This window comes from Bubalus kerabau, chromosome 2, assembly GCF_029407905.1.
Source record: "Bubalus kerabau isolate K-KA32 ecotype Philippines breed swamp buffalo chromosome 2, PCC_UOA_SB_1v2, whole genome shotgun sequence".
Taxonomy (NCBI): domain Eukaryota; kingdom Metazoa; phylum Chordata; class Mammalia; order Artiodactyla; family Bovidae; genus Bubalus; species Bubalus kerabau.
The window spans coordinates 102,451,456-102,472,298 of record NC_073625.1 but is presented as its reverse complement, the minus strand read 5'-3'; the positions used below and the strand labels follow the sequence as shown (position 1 = coordinate 102,472,298).

At 41.8% G+C, this 20,843-nt stretch overlaps 1 non-coding gene across 1 annotated transcript; it reads right to left on the bottom strand.

Annotated features, from left to right (window-relative positions):
- Positions 1–8,943: 8,943 nt before the first annotated feature.
- TRNAF-GAA (transfer RNA phenylalanine (anticodon GAA)) lies at positions 8,944–9,015 on the bottom strand. Its single transcript has one exon. It is a non-coding gene; the product is annotated as a tRNA-Phe (tRNA).
- Between the last annotated feature and the right edge of the window lie 11,828 nt (positions 9,016–20,843).

Sequence of the window (20,843 nt, the reverse complement as noted above, 5' to 3'; positions counted from 1 at the left end):
ACAGCACTCTCCTCCAGGTGGCTCCATGACTCCTTCCCTCCCATGCTGCAGGTCTCCACTCACATGCCTCCTTATCACTCATGTTTATCATGTGCATGATTCGTCCCCCGTACTATTTAAAATAGCCACAGGGCTTTCCCCGTGGCTCAGTGGTAAAGAACTTGCTGCCAATGCAGGAGATAGAGGAGATGCAGGTTCAATTCCTGGGCTGGGAAGATCCCCTGGGGTCACAAAAGAGTCGGGCACAATTTAGCAACTAAACAACGACCACCACCTTTCCTCATCAATACCCACCAACATTCACACACACTCCCCATCTCTACACCCCTGTTTTATCGTTTCTCACTGCTTTTTTGTCTCTTTCAAGCAGCTATTAACATCTATGTAATTTATTTCTTTATATCTTGCATCCCTTCACTGGACCATAAATTCTGGGAAAGCAGAGAATTTGCCTATTTGTTCATTCCTACAGTTCCAGTGCCAAGCAGATAGCTGACATGTAGTAGGCATCAGGAAATACTTAAAAATAAGTGGCTATTGTAAGTTGTGACATAGCAAAACCTTCTATATAAGAAAATAACCACAATTAGCCAGGTAAATGCACAAATAGACTACAGCGCATAAAGAATTCTGAATTCAAATCCCTTTATAAATTCCTTCTATAATATTTATAACTTTGAGTTTCTGTACCTAAAAATGCATAGGTGTCTATGAACTGTCACATGTATTTGTGGGCACACATTCAGACACAGACACATACAAACATGCACACACACAAAGCTTAATAAGGGCTACAAACAGTGTGCACCATCCATGTGTTTTGGGGGGAGGGAGTTAATTCCCTGTGAACCCTGGAGAGCATGGCACCACTGCTTGAGCACAAAGTACAAGGCTCTTCTCCTGCAAGGACAGTGGTCCTAGTAACCATGTTTCTTCAAATATCCACCTGACCAACTCAGCATCACTTGATGAACCGACCAAATCTCTGTCGTCAAGCAGAAAGACAGAGAAGAAGGCATATTGCACCTAAAAGGTGTCTTGACTGTTTCACAATGGCCTAACTTTAGTGCTAATGGGTTAATTTCCAGGTTGCACATCCTCACTCCTTAAATTGCACTTAGCGTAACTGATGCCAGGTTAATCACTGTGCCAGCCAAGGGAAGTGTCCACAGGGCAGGAACCACATGCTGTTCTACCTGTGTTTAAAAAATGTCACTCCTCTCTGAAGAAACAATGCTGTCTGAAAAGAGTACTGAGTCTCAAATGAGACCTTAGAGAAAAAGAAAGCAAGAAGCACAAAGGGGGAAAGAGACAAAACTCACCGCTGTCTAAGAATTAAGATGAATATTAAAGTGTTTATTTTTTTCCTCCTTATATCGTTAACTTCTGAAAATAGAATGATGTGTATTATTTTATAACTACTGACAATATAGTATTATGTAAAAAATGTATTATATGGAAAGTACTCCCAATTTTAATCGGGACTTGTCTTAGTCTATTTGGGCCACTATAACAGATAACCATAGACTGGGTGGCTTAAAAGCAACAGAAATTTGTTTCTCACAATTCTAATTTTCAAGAATTTCAAGATGAAGGCACTAGCAGAATTGGACTTTGCGAGGATCAGTTTCCCAGTTCAAAACTGGCTTGCTCTCACTGGGTCCTCACACAATGGGATGGGGGAGTTCTGTGGGTTTTCTATTATAAGGACACTGACCCCATTCATGAGGACTCTACCCTCTTGATCCAATCACCCTCAAAGGTCTTACCTCCTAATATTATCACACTGGGGGTAGACTTCAACATATAAATGCTGTAGGGACACAGACATCCAGTCTGGGGCAGGACTACAGAGAACTGGAAGGTTCCAATGATGCACGTACTATGCTCAGTCTTGACCAACTCTCTGTGACCCTATGGACTGCAGCCCTCCAGGATTCTCTGTCCAAGGGATTCTCCAGGCAAGAATACTGAAGCGGGTTGCCATGACCTTCTCCAGGGGATCTTCCTGACCCAGGGATCGAACCTATGTCTCTTAGGTCTCTGGCATTGGCAGGCAGGTTCTTTACCACCAGCCATCTGGAAAGTCCCTCCAAGAATGTATACTGACATGTTAACAGTAGATACCTCTAAACAGTGAGATTAGTGTTAAATCTTATTCCTGCCTCCTCTCCTTTGTATTATTTTCTTAATTTTTGACAGTGAGCATCAGCTACCTTTCTAATTTAAAACCAAGTGGGTTAATTTTCTTAAAATTACTACCATCCTGTTTCTGTAATAACTAAGCATTTTTCTGCTAGCCTTGAAAAGTGAAAGTTAGTCGCACAGTTGTGTCTGACTCTTTGTGATCCCATGGACTGTAGTCCACCAGGTTCTTCTGTCCATGGAATTCTCCAGGCAAGAGTACTGGAGTGGGTTTCCATTTCCTTCTCCAGGGGATCTTCCCAACCTGGGGATCAAACCCAGGTCTCCTGCATTGCAGGCAGATTCTTTATCAACTGAGCTACTAGGGAAGCCTTGTTTGCCTTGAGCTCATCTTAAACAGATTCCATCTCAGATTCCTGGCATTATGTATGTTAAGAAGTGGAAAGGAGAAGGCAATAGCACCCCACTCCAGTACTCTTGCCTGGAAAATCCCATGGACGGAGGAGCTTGGTAGGCTGCAGTCCATGGGGTCGCTAGGAGTCGGACACAACTGAGCGACTTCACTTTCACTTTTCACTTTCATGCATTGGAGAAGGAAATGGCAACCCACTCCAGTGTTCTTGCCTGGAGAATCCCAGGGACGGGGGAGCCTGGTGGGCTGCCATCTCTGGGGTCGCACAGAGTCGGACACGACTGAAGCGACTTAGCAGCAGCAGTAGCAGCAAAGGTTTTGTCTTGAAGAGGTAAAGAGAGTGCTTTCTGTATGGTGTCACCTCTTAGAAGGAATCTTGGCATTTTGCCTTTCCCTAAGATTTCCCCTTCGCTAGTGGAAGCAGGGGAATTAAGGGGATCTGCTCTCCTGGCCTTACACTCATTTGAATACAGAGCTGAGTGGCCTTGGAAGTCACCAAGCACCACCCTCTTTCACAGGGGAGGAAACAAGAGTTCCTGAAAGAGGAAAGGGTTTACTCAAGATCACAACATGTTGGCGACATCATAGTAAACCTGGGTCTGGAACTCAGTGAGAACCTGTGTTCTCACCGCTCTCTACTTACTTACTCCCTATACTCAGATATGGGATCCTTGAGAATTCTCACAGGAGTGCCTTGCATATACCCCAACAAATGAAGGTTGGAAGAATAGAAAAATTAATTTTACAAGTCTGGAACATTAATGATCAATACTTAACATGGAGGGAAAAAAAAAGAGGTTCTGAAAACAAATACCAGTTCCTTTTCTTAACTTGACAGAAGAAAACAAAAAGCAGAGACAAAACAGCCTTAAAAGTAGAACATCTACCTGTGGGCCACCCATGGTGGCAGCAGGTGTCTGGATCTGTCCCCAGAGAGAAAGTTAAGATGACTCTGGAGATGGAAATGCATAGGGAGGCCTGCACACTTCCATCTTTGGGTTTAAGAGGTCCCAAGACCTCAGGAGAAAATGTAAAAATGTATACCTCTTCCTGATGGGGAAAGAGAAAGCCTCACCCAGCGGCCACAAGGGAGTTCTGGTAAGTGATTGATCGAGAAGCCTCCAAAACCCAACGGGACATCCCTCTGCTCAGCAAAACCGATGTGGCCCACACATGACAAACCTCAGGTATTAAAGGGAGGTTTAAATGCACCCTGGAGGCAGCAAAAGGAACAAAAAGAACATTTAGTCCCCAGAGTAGGGACAGTTTTAGAAGCGAAGAGAACATTTTCAGGATTTAGTACGGCTTACCAATAACGATGCACAGGATTCTCCAATGACAGGCTGCACATAAAATGCAGGGCTTGCTTTTCTTCTGTCATTCTCCTGTCATTTGAACCAGCTAGATTCTCCTAAGTAGCTTGGCTTACTCTGAGAGGCACAGTCATTTCATACGACTCAGTAAACCACACCACTCTTAGAACGGCAGCTGCCAGAGTTGATGGAAATTTCTCTATCATCTCCATTTTGAGGGTTTCTAATGCTAATTTTCATATTTTCCCATCTAGAGATGCTTTCTGTGAAGATTCCAAATTGTCTCTTTAAAAAAAATTTTTTACTTATGTATTCATTTTTCGCTGTGCGGGGTCTTCGTTGCTGTGGGCTTTCTCTAGTTGCAGTGAGCAAGCGCGGTGCACAAGCTTCTCGTTGCAGTGGCCTCTCTCGTTGTGGAGCATGGGCTCTAAAGCACAGGCTTCAACAGTTGTGGCACATGCGCTTAGCTGCTCCACGGTATACAGGATCCTTCCAGACCAGGGACTGAACCCGTGTCTCCTGCTTTGCAGGCAGATTATTTACCATTGAGCCACCAGAGAAGTCCTCCTGATTGTCTTTTCAACCTCAATCTTTGGCTCAGGTGAACCGTAATGCAAACATGATAACCATGGTATGCCAGGCATCCCTTCTTAGAATGTTTTCTCACCCAGTTCTAAGAATAGGGATTCAAACTGTCTTGATGGGGTGAGAAAACAACAGGTCAGTGAAGACAAGACTGCTGCATTGCTGTCCTGTGTATCGTGAGGTGGGGGGCAATGGGCAAAGATATGCATACAGCTCTCAGGGAGCTTCACTTTACTCAGATGTTCCCCTTATTGGAAGATAATCTCCACTTCTTTTCATTTACTAAAACCATTAACTATCAACTAGAGTTAGTTGGTAAAAACATGGCTTTCCAGAAGGAGTTGTCCAGCCTGAACGGAAATTTATCACGGGCTCTCAGCTTTAGAAAAGAGGCTTCCATACAGAAGTTCCTTAATATGCATTCATTTATTTATTACTAAATAAACTGTGGAAGGCAGAATAATGACCTCCTTAAAGATGCCTATGTTCTAATCCCTGGGGCTTGTAAAAATGTCACCTTACATAGCAAAACGGACTTTGCAGGTGTGATTAAGTTAAGGATCTTGTGATGGGGAAATTACTCTCGTTTCTCATAGGTACAATGTGATCACAAGGCAGAAAGGTCAGAGTAGAGGGAAGCTGGAAGATACTCCACTGCTGGCTTTGAAGAGGAGGAAGGGCCACAAGCCAAGGAAGGCAGAGAGCCCTTCAAAACCAGGCAAGGAAATGAATGCTTCCCGAAAGCCCTCAGAGGGCATACAGCTCTGTTGACACCTTAATTTTAGCCCAGGAAGACCCAGTCCACACTCTGACCTCCAGAATTATAAATACTAAACTCTGTGTTATTTTCAGCCACTTGGTTTGTGGTAATGTGTTACAGCACTAATAGGAAGCTACTACAAAACCCAAGTGAAAAGGCACATTCGAGAATTACCCAGATTATCCCTCAGCCCTTTCTAGAAAGAGATGATTAATAGACAGGAAAACAACTCCAGAGACTTCCAGTGCAGATTCTTCCACCAGCCTGTCTCAGCAAAACTGTGCCACGGTGACCTACAAACGTGAGCATACAAAAGCATGGCCACCCTCGTTGGGGCTAATATGCATTTCACAAAGTCATCTGCAATCAGAACAATCACTTCTAAATAACAGAGCTTTTTGCTCTGCAAATCAGCTCTCTGGCCTTCTTTTTAGTCCAGATTATAACAAACTCAAATACCTCAGTACTGCATGAAACAAAAGACACAAAGACATTGCCTAATGTGTAATTTGGGAGGGAATTTAATGATACATCTGTCTGTTTTGACAAAGTACAGTCTTGAAGTATCTACTTAAAATAAAATCAGCAGATTGGCAGCGATTAAAAATGAAAGGCTATAAAAAGTTTAGGGAGAAAAAGCATTAAAATCTAATAGCTTTTGGTTTATGTGCCAGTACTATAGTAAATATTTCCAGCACCAAATTTCTCTCCTGAAATCTCAAGTGTTAGCTCCTGCAAAAAATACCACCATTAAACACATACCAAAAAAAAAAAAAAATCCATCTTTTATAAAGATTAGGCAGTGAATCTACCTGGGATACAGTAAGACTCGGTATATACAATGTTTTAAGCTATTTTATTGAACATTGCTGAACTCCATCTTTCAAACCAGAAAAATAGGAACAATATCCTGTTATTTTGTGTAAATGTTGCCCTGCAATCTTTTTGACACTAACTGAGCAATCTATTAAGGAATTTTGGAAGTGTGTGAATTTAGGGTATTCTAAATGATCATTTGGAAATATAATAACCATATAATATATTGATATCTGCTCTCAAAAACTCTAATATAGTTTATAATTTAAAGCAATAATGTAATGACAACAAGAGAAACCTATTACCAAAATGAAGTTTTTAAATAAAGTTAGCCATAAAATCGCAGGAATTACCAGTGATAGAATGACACCTATAAGAACAAAGGGTAAAATCTACTGCATATGCAAAGTCCTGGACACAGAGCACACCCTGAACCACACCCCAAAGCAGACCTCAGTTCTCTCTGGCTCCAGTCGTACTTAATGTCTCCTTAGGGTACGTGCTTCCTTTCCTCTACTTAGTGTATTAAATCGTTGGAGATTTGTGAGAATCTAGTCCTAATCTAATAGATCTCTTATCCAGTACAGATTCTCTTACACAAGCTTCTTATTTCATGGAGAAGCCTTACATGCAATAACTCTTCCAAGAAATACAGAATAATTCTACAGCTTTTAAAAAACTAGTTAATGGTGTAAGTGGCTAAGGATGATTTATAGTATTATAGCATAGGACTGTACAAATGTAGACCTTTGATACTTTTATTATTGTAACTGCTTCCTTAGTATAAACCTGGCCAAAGCTTCTCTAAGAAGAAAGAAAATGTGGGAAAGAATATAATCAAGGAAATTATGCTTATTCATTTATTTAATAAATATTAAATTTTTTATCTACTATATGGTATGTTTTGTGCTGAGTGTTGAAAATACAATGGGAGATAAGATGGACATGGTTGTGGTCTTTTTCCTCAAGGTCTAAGATGACTGCTAAACGTCCAGTGATCACAAATGCATTTCAGGTATTTGGATGTGTGAAGGGGTAAAGAAGATAATGTCCTTTCCATTTAAGGGAGGAATTTTTCACACTGCCACTTAAGTCTCATTAACAAATACTTAGCCCCATGTTCACAGTAAGCTGTAAGGGAGCTGAGGAAAATAGATTCTTAGGTGTCTGATTTGTGTCCAGCTTAAAATTAGTGTTATTTCTAAGTAAAGAGAAATGGATCTTCAAAGTTATCTAGCATATTCTGACACAGTATCTATTTCTTTTATATCCAACAACGTGTAGTCTGACTTAAATCATAGGAAATTCTTCATTTAATTTGAATAATAATCAAGCATGACAATATAAGAAACAGCTCTTTGTAATCTTTAAAGTGCCACATACATGTAAAATACTATCAGTTCAGTTCAGTTCAGTCGCTCAGTCGTGTCTGACTTTTTGTGACCCCATGAACTGCAGCACACCAGGCCTCCCTGTCCATCACCAATTCCTGGAGTCCACCCAAACCCATGTCCATCGAGTCGGTGATGCCACCCAACCATCTCATCCTCTGTCGTCCCCTTATCCTCCTGCCCTCAATCTTTCCCAGCATCAGGGTCTTTTCCAACCAGTCAGCTCTTCGCATCAGGTGGCCAAAGTATTGGAATTTCAGCTTCAACATCAGTCCTTCCAATGAACACCCAGGACTGATCTCCTTTAGGATGGACTGGTTGGATCTCCTTGCAGTCCAAGGGACTCTCAAGAGTCTTCTCCAACACCACAGTTCAAAAGCATCAGTTCTTTGGCGCTCAGCTTTCTTTATAGTCCAACTCTCACATCCATACATGACCACTGGAAAAACCATAGCCTTGACTAGATGAGCCTTTGTTGGCAAAGTAATGTCTCTGCTTTTGAATATGCTATCTAGTTTGGTCATAACTTTCCAAAGAGTAAGCGTCTTTTAATTTCATGGCTGCAATCACCATCTGCAGTGATTTTGGAGCCCAGAAAAATAAAGTCAGCCACTGTTTCCACTGTTTCCCCATCTATTTGCCATGAAGTAATGGGACCAGATGCCATGATCTTAGTTTTCTGAATGTTGAGCTTTAAGCCAACTTTTTCACTCTCCTCTTTCACTTTCACTGAAGATAAAAATCAACTAGCTGTTAATTCAGGAAATTGGTACTTTCAAAACCCAGAGCCTGAGAGGTGTTACAGGACAAGACGAAGATCAGTTCCATAAAATACTGAATTCTTTTCCATTAAATTGAGTTATTTCATTTCATATATTTAGTTGCTAATTTTTATAGTTATTTCTACTCATACATTGTTTTTGTTTTCAAAATATTTAAATATCATTCTTGTATAAAACATCTGTTCTCAGCTTTTTTTCCAGAATGCACTGCATGGTCCTGATTTATTGAAATGATTCAGAACTAAATTCACTCATCAATGTACATTTATTAAATGCCTACTGTGTAGCAGGCACTGTTCTAGGTTCCAGATGATAGAACATACAATTTTTTTTAAAAAACATGCTTTCAGAGAGCTTATATTCTAGCAGAAGAAGAGAGAAAACAGCCAAGAAAATCTGTTTAGCTTTGCAATTTCTGTGAGTGATACAAAATCAAAGAAACAATGGCATTTAATGCCCTTTTACCTTTATAATGATAAAACAAGCATGTGCTGTGTGTTGGGTTGCTTCAGTTGTGTCAGACTCTTTGTGACCCTGCCAGTCTCCTCTGTCCATGGGATTCTCCAAGCAAGATTCCTAGAGTGGGTTGTCATTTCCTCCTCTAGGGGATCTTCCCCTTCCAGGGACTGAACCCCAGTCTCTTGTTTCTCCTGCATTGGCAGGGGGATTCTTTACCACTGGTGCCATCTGGGAAGAAAGAGTACTGGAATGGGTTGCCATTTTCCTTCTCCAGGGGATCTTCCCGACCCAGGGATCGAACCTGGGTCTCCTGCATTTCAGGCAGATGCTTTAACCTCTGAGCCACCAGGGACTCAAACAAATATAACCTGGTTGTAAAATAAAGATGGTGGGGGTGGGTGTGTGTGTGGAGGGAGGCAGAGTAAGAGGGAGAGAGGTTGAGAGGTTCATTCATCTGCAGGGCTGAATGAATCAATTGAAGCTTAAAGTGATTTTCTAGTAAGGGTGGCTCAGTGGTAAAGAATCTGCCTGCCAATGTAGGAGACTTGGGTTCAATCTGTGGGTCTGGAAGATGCCCTGGAGTAGGGAATGGCAACCCACTCCAGTCTTCTTGCTTGGAATATTCCATGAACAAAGGAGCCTGGTGGGCTATAGCCCATGGGGTCTCAAAAAGTCAGACACGACTGAGTGCACGCGCGTGTGCACACACACACACACACACACAGGAAGAACAGCGGAAAAGAAAAAAGTTGGTAATTGTTAATGAAAGAAATAAATTCCCCCTACCTTGAAACGTGCCCCATAGAGCTAACAGAAACTGGTGACTAAAAGAATTTCTTGAGCTCCTTTTACACAACAGTAGATAAGCTAATTAATGACCTCTCAGCTAATAATGCAACAAAACTGCCTAAAACTGGATGGAACCTATGTGGCAGATCAGAGTCTATACAGAACAAACTCACTTATCCAATGGGTAAGCTTTTGACATCACAGCCCAAATTTTCCCGAACTGTTTCATGCCAGCCAGCCTAGAACTTGCCCACGGGACCCAAAAAGAGACCGGAAGCCTGCTTGCGCCTGCGCATAACAAATTTAGCAACTCGGTAAACTTTGTAACCAACCTCTCGTCCCGTTTTTCTTTCTCACCTGGAGAACCCTAACCCTTAAACACACATCTCACCTTGCCATGGGAAGACAGAGTTGACCCTTGCCTCCTGCCGGCTTGCTTGATCAACCTGCAATAAAGCTTCTTCTTTTCTTAGAAGCCAGCAGCATGGTGTTTGACTTCCAAGCTTGGTGTGCATTGATTGGGCAAGGAGCGCTTTGCTCCATTAACAGCCTCCCCGCTTACCAATGGTGACAGTGCAGAACGCTCTGCTGATGTGAGTACGACTTGGGATGGTGTTGGCTCGAAACCTCACGAGTCTCCTGGGTGAAATCTGAAATTGACCGTTGGCCAGCCTCTTAAACGTTTACACAAAGGCCTTACCTGGGTTTGGTTACATCTACCATCCAGATGCTCTCCACGCCACCTTGATTTCTCAAGTTTGCACCCTTGAAAACGGCTCCAGCTGTGGGAAAGGTGGGCAGAACGTACACTGCAAGGCATGACAGGAGCAGGGGTAAAGATTCTCCGACTGCCTGATCCAGTCTGTGGGTCAGCCGGCAATCACGTCCTCCCCCCGTGACCTCATCTAACTGATGAGGATGGTTGGAAAGGCAATACCTTCTTTTTCCCTATGGTATATTAACAGACTGAAAAGCTCGTGGCCCAAATGAGCAGAGGAAGGGCCACCTCAGTACAGGAGGAGGTGAATTTCTCCATTCATTTATTGCGCTGCGGGGACTAGGTGGGGGCAAAATAGACCCAGCTCCTGCGCTCGAGTGGTGTCCAGTCTAGGGCAGACAGTAAATAGGAACAAAAATAAACAAATATTCCTATGTTATATATAGTACTCTGAAGTAAGGACTGTGGTGAAAAATTACCACATGTGGTCTTGTGATAAATTGTGTTGGGGCTGGGGGGACACCAGTCAGTGGAAACTAAGAAAGAGACATCTGAGCAGGACAAAAGGGATGAATAGAAGTCAGCTGGAGGAAGTGTGGGCTGCATCTCAGAAAAGTATTAAACACTAGAGGTTACTGGTGAGAAAAATAGACTTTGGAGATTAAAAATCACTCAAAATCTCCCAGTGTCCATGTGCATGCAGATGACTCGTTTGAATTTAGATATATAGTAAAACATTTTCCACTAATAAAATATAGTATATCCCTAATATTGCTTTGCTGCAGCTACCTTGCATTGGCTCCCTAGAGCCTATTCTAAGCATCTCTTCCTGAGTCTGCATTTGGTGATCTCAAAATGGCAGCTTGAAATTGGCAGTGGTCAGAGTCTTTAAATCATGGAAATTAGCAAAGGCGACACAGCAGGGCTGTTTTTTTTTTCCTTCCAGAAAATTTGTTGTTAAACCTTCACCAGTACATCATTGTCCTTATGTCAACTAATGACAGGATGGCTAGGCAAGAAACACCCAGAGAAAGGCAATAAAAACCAGTCATTTAAGTCATTCTAATAAAATCTGATACAATATTTTAATATTTCTCTAATGGTTTAATGTCTTCATAGAGGAAGTATCAAGTTTATTTTGGGAACAAAATGGAATAATCATATATTTGCTGTATCTGTAGTAAGTTGCTTAATTACAATGGTTCAAGAATTTACCTAGGTGTGATAACATCACTTCTAAAGAATGCTGGTAATTTTCTGAAAACTGCAACACATTTCATTGATCCTTTTTACTGTTTATTCCACTTTAAACATTCCAAAGCCTGTTTTCTGATTACTATTTATCGTGCCAAGCTTGGCAGGGGAAATGCCAAAGGAAAATAACAATCTTAGGACTCAGAAAGCTTTCAGTGTAGAAGAAATGAGAAATATTAAAGAATTGAAGGTTACAAATGTTAATGACCAGTAAGATGAAGACAGATACACATAGATAAAAATGATAGGGAGGGAAGATATCACTGAGAACTTGAATTGATCTGGGCTATCAAAGATGTGTAAGACATAATAATCTAACATATTGCTGGTTGGAATGTAAACTAGTCTAGTCTGTCTGAAAAAGAGCATGGGCGTTTCTTAGAAAACTAAGTAGGTACTTACCATAAAACCTAGCCATTGTACTTCTGAGCATTTATCTCAGAAAAATGAAAATTTATGTTCACCCAAAAAGCCTTATACATACGTTCATAGTAGCTTTATTCATAATAACCCCAAACTGCAAAAGAAAAATCAGTTTGTCTAACCATTTATCCTTCAATGGAATGAATGACCCCAAAAGTGTAGTACATCTACACCATGAAATACACCTTGGAGAAATCTCAAGGGAATTATGCTGTGTTTAAAAGCCAGTCTCAAAAGGTTACATACTGTATGATACAATTCCATTTATAGAGCACTCTTGAAATGACCAAAGTATAGAGATGGAGAATAGGTTAGTGGTTATGAGGGTTTAGGGAGGAGAAAGAGGGAGGGAGTTGGCTAGGGCTATAAGGACATTAGAGAGATCCTTATGTGGAATTGTTTTGTATCTTAACTATAGTGGTGGTCATACAAATCCATACACATGGTAAAATTGTGTAGAACTAAATGCACACACACACACACGCCTGCAGGCACCATAATGAGTGCATGTAAAACTAGTGAAATACGAATAATGCCCATTAATTGTACCAAAGTCAATTTCTTATTTGTGACATTTTACTCTAGTTTTTTTTTTTTTTTTTTCAAGATTTTATCACTGGGGGAAACTAGGTGAAAAATATACAGGGGACCCTCTATGTTGTTTCTTCCAACTACATGTGAGTCTATAATTATCTCAAAATTAAATGTTTACTTTAAAATTATAATACAATAGTGAACAGGAATGAGAAAATAATCTTCATAATGCCATCAAACCTTTATAATAATAATGGCCATTTCTTTTATTCTTGTGGGTGCTGCTGCTAAGTCGCTTCAGTCGTGTCCGACTCTGCACGACCCCATAGACGGCAGCCCACCAGGCTCCCCTGTCCCTGGGATTCTCCAGGCAAGAACACTGGAGTGGGTTGCCATTTCCTTCTCCAATGCATGAAAGTGAAAAGTGAAAGTGAAGTCGCTCAGTCGTGTCCGACTCTTCACTACCCCATGGACTGCAGCCCACCAGGCTCCTCCATCCATGGGATTTTCCAGGCAAGAGTACTGGAGTGGGGTGCCATTGCCTTCTCCAGGTAGTAGTTGGATAAAGACACAGGAGGGGATTTATTAGAATACCTCAAATCATAATGTATGACTTTAATAGGACAAAAATCAGTCTTACTTATTCTCTGTGAGTATTAAATATGAGAAGAAAACAGTACAGAACTGCATTACAGAGACTCAGGCTCTATCTTTCTTATTCATCCTATTATCACTGTTAGTAAGTATGTCATCCAAAGATGCCTACATCATCCTTGGCCCTCCTAAGAGGACTAATGTACAAAGTCACAGCTGCAACATCAGATGGCAATTTAGGGAAACATCGCTATAAAAACTGAGTACTTCTTTCTGTACCCTTTTCTTGATTTTTCAAGATACAGTGACAGTAACTTAATCGTAGAGTAGATATCAGAGTCTTGGCCTGCTGTTGTGTTGGAAGGTAAAACTTTAGGCTTAGAATGGCAGTGAGGTGTAATTTTAACCTGATAAAGCACAAACCCATGCATGAACCTATCTGTTTAGTTGTAATCAGAATCATAGACTTTGGATCTCAACGCCCAGTACCCCCAACACCACTGTGTGTGTGTGTGCTAAGTCATTCAGTCATGTCTGACTCGTTGTGACCCCATGGACTGTAGCCTACCAAGCTCCTCTGTCCATGGGAATCTCCAGGCAAGAATACTGGAGTGGTTTGCAATGCCCTCCTCCAGGGGATCTTCCCAACCCAGGGATTGAACACACGTCTCCTGCAGCTCCTGCATTGGAGGCAGATTCTTTGCCACTGAGCCACCAGGGAAGCCCCCAGCACCACCATACATATACTCAAAATGAATACATGTTTTAACTTCATCTCATAAATGACTATAGAAAATTATGTAGAACTAACTGATGAAACTAAGCCATAAATTTGACATTTGAATGCTCTTGTAGCCCCAGGTAACATCCAAAAGCCACAATTTAATTTTAGACCCAGAGTGAAAGGTTTATGACCATGTTATTCAAACAAACACATGTTGCTGTGAAATGCCACTCTGGTCAGACCATCTGTTTATCTGGGCGAATTCATTCAGTACACAATCTGAAGGAGGATAAATCAGCTGTTTTTTGGCATAAAGGGGTCTGCAGAGAAGGCCAAAGTCTGTAACTCAGTTTCTGCTCATTCATGATCAAGCTCGAAGCCCTAATCAGAGTCTAGTGGTAAAGGGCTGATTTGAAATGGCAGCCTCTGAGCTCTGTTTCTAATGTCTCTCTTTCTAGAAGGTGCTTAAGATCTTAGGTCAAAACAGAGTAATTACTGTTAACTGACCATTGGGAAAGACCCTGATGCTGGGAGGGATTGGGGGCAGGAGGAGAAGGGGACGACAGAGGATGAGATGGCTGGATGGCATCAGCAACTCGATGGACATGAGTTTGGGTAAACTCCAGAAGTTGGTGATGGACAGGGAGGCCTGGCGTGCTGCAATTCATAGGGTCGCAAAGAGTTGGACTCGACTGAGCGACTGAACTGAACTGAACTGACCATTGTTATATTGCTCAATAAAAATCTCATTTGGTAAATTTAATAATTATGTATTTTTTTGTTTTGTTTTTTAAAGTGTGTCTTTTTTTATTATAGTTAATTCACAACATTGTATTATTTTCAGGTATGCAGCAAAGTTCTTTTTCAGATTCTTTTCTATTATAGCTTATTACAAGATATTGAAATAAAGTTCCATGTGCTATATAGTAGGTCCTTGTTGGGTGTCTGTTTTATATATAGTAGTGTGTGGGTTTCCCAGGTGACTCAGTAGTAAAGAATCTCCTTGCCATTGCAGGAGAGGTGGGTTTGATCCCTGGGTCGGGAAGATCTCCTGGAGGAGGGCATAGCTACCCTCTCTAGTATTCGTGCCTGGAAAATCCCATGGACAGAGGAGCCTGGTGGGCTACAGTCCATGGGGTTGCAAAGAGTCAGACATGATGAGCAACTGAGCACTCACACACGGATATAATAGTGTGTATGTGTCAATCCCAAATTCCTGATTTATCCATCCACCTCCTTTTCCCCTTTGGTAACCATAAGTTTGTTTTCTATCTCTGGGTCTATTTCTGTTTTGTATATAATTAAGTATTTTTAAAACCAAAAATCTGTGAGGAAAACAATTTCAAATATTAGTTTGTCCATACTTCTTAGTGGAAGGAATACAAATTTGAAATCAGACACCTTTTGAATGTCTACTCTTTTTCTTGACCAGCTGTAACTTGGGCAAGTTACTTCAACTCTCTGAATCTGTTTCCTAATTTGTAAAACAGGGATAAGAAAAACTACCCCTCACATTTCATGAGAATTGACTCAATAATTGGCACACAATAGATGCTGGATAAATTCTCTTAAGTCTTTTACTAAGATTTTCTTAAGTAACACATTTCTTTGAACTGTTATGCTGCTGCTGCTGCTGCTAGGTCGCTTCAGTCGTGTCCAACTCTGTGTGACCCCATAGACGGCAGCCCACCAGGCTCCCCCGTCCCTGGGATTCTCCAGGCAAGAACACTGGAGTGGGTTGCCATTTCCTTCTCCAATGCAGGAAAGTGAAAAGTGGAAGTGAAGTCACTCAGTCGTGTCTGACTCTTCGCGACCCCATGGACCGCAGCCCAGCAGGCTCCTCCATCCATGGGATTTTCCAGGCAAGAGTACTGGAGTGGGGTGTCATTGCCTTCCCCGTGAATTGTTATGAGAACCCACCAAATAATTAAGCACGGCTCACTAAATGCTTGTTCTAGTCCTTTACTGAGATTTTTCCATAACAGAGTTACCATCATTTCAAGGCAGTGTGTGTAAGTCGTGAAGAGTGCAGATCCTGAAGCCAGACTGCCAAGCTATGAAGACCAACTGTAGCATTTTCTACTTAGAAATACTTGGACAAATTATTTCATTCCCAGTGTCCTTATCTGTAAAGCGTGGATAATGACAGGATCCTCATAAGGACTAAATGAATTAACATAAAGCACGCTGAGCAATACCTGGGGCCTGGAAGTGCTAGATAAGGGTTAACTATCAGTATTATTATTACCTAGCAACCTAGATGGCATATTCAAAAGCAGAGATACTACTTTGCCAACAAAGGTTCGTCTAGTCAAGGCTATGGTTTTTCCTGTGGTCATGTATGGATGTGAGAGTTGGACTGTGAAGAAGGCTGAGCGCCGAAGAATTGATGCTTTTGAACTGTGGTGTTGGAGAAGACTCTTGAGAGTCCCTTGGACTGCAAGGAGATCCAACCAGTCTATTTTGAAGGAGATCAGCCCTGGGATTTCTTTGGAAGGAATGATGCTCAAGCTGAAACTCCAGTACTTTGGCCACCTCATGCGAAGAGTTGACTCATCGGAAAAGACTCTGATGCTGGGAGGGATTGGGGGCAGGAGGAGAAGGGGACGACAGAGGATGAGATGGCTGGATGGCATCACTGACTTGGTGAACATGAGTCTGAGTGAACTCCGGGAGTTGGTGATGGGACAGGGAGGCCTGGCGTGCTGCGATTCATGGGGTCGCAAAGAGTCGGACACGACTGAGCGACTGATCTGATCTGATCTGATTATTATTACCAAGTGTTGTTTAAAAACTTATATTTCATGGCTTGCATCTATTACATTCAAAGATCTTTTTTTCTCTCGATCACTTAGTAAAACAATTTATTTTCCATTGTTTTATACTAAAAATAGGTAAATCTGGTTCTCTTCCTTCCTGCCTCGTCAAGTCTTCCCAGATGACACAATACTTCAAATGAGGGATCAATGACCTTTATAAGTCTCTCCCAGGAGGTGGAGCCAGCTCTAAGTTTCTTTTGAACGTCTGAAAAAAATTTTTTTGGATTTTTCTTCTGGTAAATCTGCCCTCAGGCTTGACATTCTCTAGGGTTTCTTCCTGCATTAAAATTCTGTGAAGATATCCTTTTCCACTCATGGAGATGATTAGGGAGAAAGAAACAAGTTTATCTGAATCTCTGTGGGAAAGAATTGAATAATAAAAATGGAACTAAGACATCCTTATTGTCTCCTCTTCTTCAATGATGAGTCCATTAATACATTTCAAGGCCATTCTATCACAATAGCTCTATACAAACTTACTTTTTGCTTTTCATCTTTATAAAACACCATATTTAATTGTATTAAATAAAATTTTCTACAACCCTGAATAATAGCAATGTTCCCCTTTGCAAAGAGAAAGGTGCCATTGCTGTTCTCCAAGGACAGGACAAGTCTTCTGGGTGAATTCACATTGGAGTGATGTCAGTTACATTGGAGTGATGTCAGTCTTCTTGAATACTCTTATGCTCTTCTCCTCTTTGACCAGGATAAGATGACGCCCCAGGTTGGGAACATGGGTTTTTCCCACAACCACTGCACAAGGTGCAGCTGCCAGGCTACACTCTGAAGCCTAAATTGGTGTGACAGTTCTGTGCTCTATGGATCAGCTGAAGATTTAACGTCAGCATTAGCCAAAGAGGGCAGAAGTGGCAGTTCATCTCATTCAGTTTGGCTCTCCTAAAATAAAGGGTCCTTAAAAGAACATCCTGAATTTTTTCTCTTTCTTCCCTCAGAAAAAATCCCAGGCTCTCATCCTATTTCAGATCCTGGGTCACATCACAACACCTATGAGGCATTAGCAGTCTCCCAGGGCTCATGAGAGTCCCCACTTCAACAAAAGAGGTCTTTCTTGGCAGTATATCTGACTTTATACAGAAGGAGTGCTCACCCACCCAGTGTGGCTCTAGGGCCTATGAGAAGCCCCGTGAAGTTCCTCCCTCCCTGCCTGCCTACACTCCCATCAGAAGTGATTATTCAGATAATTATTGGGGGCAAATAATTTGTAATTTGAGGTAAATTGTTTCTGTCTTTTGTTGACCTTTGAAAAAGTGAAACTATCACAGCAAAATAGGAGAGGACGGATCTGATTTTTATACTGCTTATCAGATATCTAGACTGTTTAAAAGCCTAGTATTCTTGCCCGGAGAATCCCCACGGACAGAGGAGCCTGGCAGGCTAAAGAGTTGAACTCTACTGAGCAACTAAACGCACATGCGCACACACACACATGCACACACACACACACACACACACACATCAAGCTATGCGGGGCTCCCCAGGTGGTGCAGGTGGTAAAGAACCCGCCTGCCAATGGAGGAGACATAAGAGACTGGGATTCCATCCCTGGGAGGGGTTAGAAGATCCTCTTGAGGAGGAGGTATAGCAACCCACTCCAGAGCGCCCTCAAGATACCTGAAGCCAGAAGTACAGTGACCATAAAAAACCAAATGTGCTGGGACAGCTCAGTTTCATGCATTTTTTTTTTCTTCAAAAGAGGCTTTTTGCTAAATATAACTAGAGATGATCTAATGTTTACTTTGGAAAGACTTTTCCAAGACAACTTGGGGGAATGTGTCCATTATCCCACATGTTCTTGTTTGAGGTTAGGCAAATACAGCCTTTATCATAAGGAATGCATAAGTCAGTGCTGGGTGACTTGGTGATCTAAGAAGGGGTCTGGCTGAGCTCAAGCCAAGTCTGTGCAGGAGGCTGGGGCAGAGCCCCATCCCGCCCACTAGATGCTGGGAGGGAAAGGTGAGGAGCGCACAAAATCCGCCCCCACATGGGCAGGTCTGCTGCAGCGGGAGGAAGGTGGGCGTTTTACAAAACCACAAGGCCACACGTGGGCCGGCGGTGGAAGGCGGCTGATGTTTGCGTCTGTCCTTACTGCCTGACCTCTCCACCGGATCCCAGCCTCTCCCTCCTCATACGAATGCCTTATGGGAAGTTTCTCTAGGAAGTTACTTAAAATCTGTTTCAGGGGGGAAATTTTTTTTTTTAAATAGAAGATACCCATTGTTCTAGGAATTCAAAATTACTTTCAGTCTTCCTATGTATGTTCAGAGTGTATTAGCACTTCCTTCAGTGAACTCCCCAGAGCTGATGCTGACTTTTTTGATCTGGGGAGGAGCCCCACACTAAGCTAACCTGTACACACCCCTCCCTGTGGCTCTGGCAGAGCCCCCAGGACACAGAGGTCAGTGCGCAGCTCAGTTTAAGTTCCAGCGTTTGTGCCGAATGGGGTTCGTCTCAACAAACACAAATTTATGCCATTATGATTGTCGAGCTCCACTCCTTAATTGTTCCTCTTGAACATGAGAAAGTATGAGTTGCAGACGTCAGCTCAGAAGCTGAAAGGATGTAATTTCTCAAGCAGTGTAACAGGCAAACTCAATGACATGCACATCACTGTTGCTTGAATGTCCCTCCTCTGGACAAGCAGGGAGATCCAGGAGGCAGCTCAGGTTGATAGAAATGTTTCACTTGAACTCAAGTCTAACTACCTATGTGTTTTCAATATTGTTCTGTGATTATAAAACTAATACGTATTTACTGAAATGTAGGATATCTGACAAAACACAAAAACATAAATATAAAAATCTATTTTAACCTCATAAAGGGGTGCTGTTAATGTTTTAATGTATTTATCTCAGTGTTATTTATACAATATGCACATACACAAGCACATTTGCATGCCTTACCACTTGTGACATAACTGAGATTACAGAATATAGTATTTTGAATTATACTGCTTTCAATTTATATATCATTAATATTGTCCCATCATGTAAAATATTCCTTGAAAACATTTCAATGGCTGCATAATGTTCCATAGAATAAATGTACCATTATATATTAACTTTTCTCTATTAATGAGTTTAATTTTTCCAAACTTTTGCTCTTTCAAATAATAATTTAATAAACATCTTGATACAAGAATCTTTGTCTGATTGTTTTACTATATCCATACAGTAGATTGCTAAATGGGAAATTACTGAGTATATGGACTTTCTTTTCAGAAAGATGTATTAGTTTTTATTTCTAGAAGCAGTGTAAGAGAGTATTATTTTATTATCTTGTTTTCAATACTGAATAGTATGACTTAAAAGTTCTTTATTGCTATAAGCAGTGAAAAACAGCCACTTCATTGCTGTTTCAAGCCTCATAGTTTTTAAGAGGCTTCATTTCTCTAGGTAAAAAGCATCATTGTGTGTATAGCACATTTTCTTCACAATGTCTACAGACCATCCTTAATTTTCACAAATGCAACTGCTTGGTGATAACTATGATATTCTTACTGTAGGATTTCAAGAAGAACTCACCACTCTCTGAGGCTGTGCCTGTGGAATCAACACACTAGAGCACAGGCTGCAGAAAAGGGAGGAAAAGGGGATGGAGCTGAGAAGGGGCCACTTCTCAAGGCTGGATCCGACCCTGAGGGATAGTCCTGTCAGAGCTGCTATAGCAGGAGGGCTCTGGACACTGGGAAAGGAGGTGCTGGGTAACAGAAAAGAATCTTAGGATACAAAGGTATTGAGACAAGCAGTGAATAGCTTGTCTTACTGAGGATGTTCCTGAGAGGAAAGCCTCGGGAGGATGCTGGAATGACAGAAGCCACTAAACACTCTTACAGCCATGGGTGTCGGACAGAGCTGCTCACTAGAAATGGAACAGGTCAGACCTGCCCATCTGGCGGGTAGTATTCAGCAGAAAAACATCCAGCTAGGAAGGCAGAGCATGGTGTCCCAAGTATAAGGTGACAAGCAGACGGATTGCTGCGGTCCACTAAGACGGCACTTGACACTGGAAGTTCCTTGGGTGATCCCTGCTGGGTTTCCCTGACCTTGAAGGGGCATGGAGAGCTAAACATGTTGTCAGCCCAGACAAAAGGCTAGACAAAGGTGTCGCAACAGGCAAAGACAGACCCCAGCCCTTAAGTGTGGTTTGGGGAAGGACCTGAAAAGGTAAGGTGACCCTGGATGATCTGATGATCTGGACAAGTTAGGTCAGATCTTTAAGCCTAGACATCAAGACAAGAGGCCAGGTTTCTAGAGCTCATGAGTAAGGACTGAGCTGGGCATGGAGATCCTCAAGAGACTCCATGC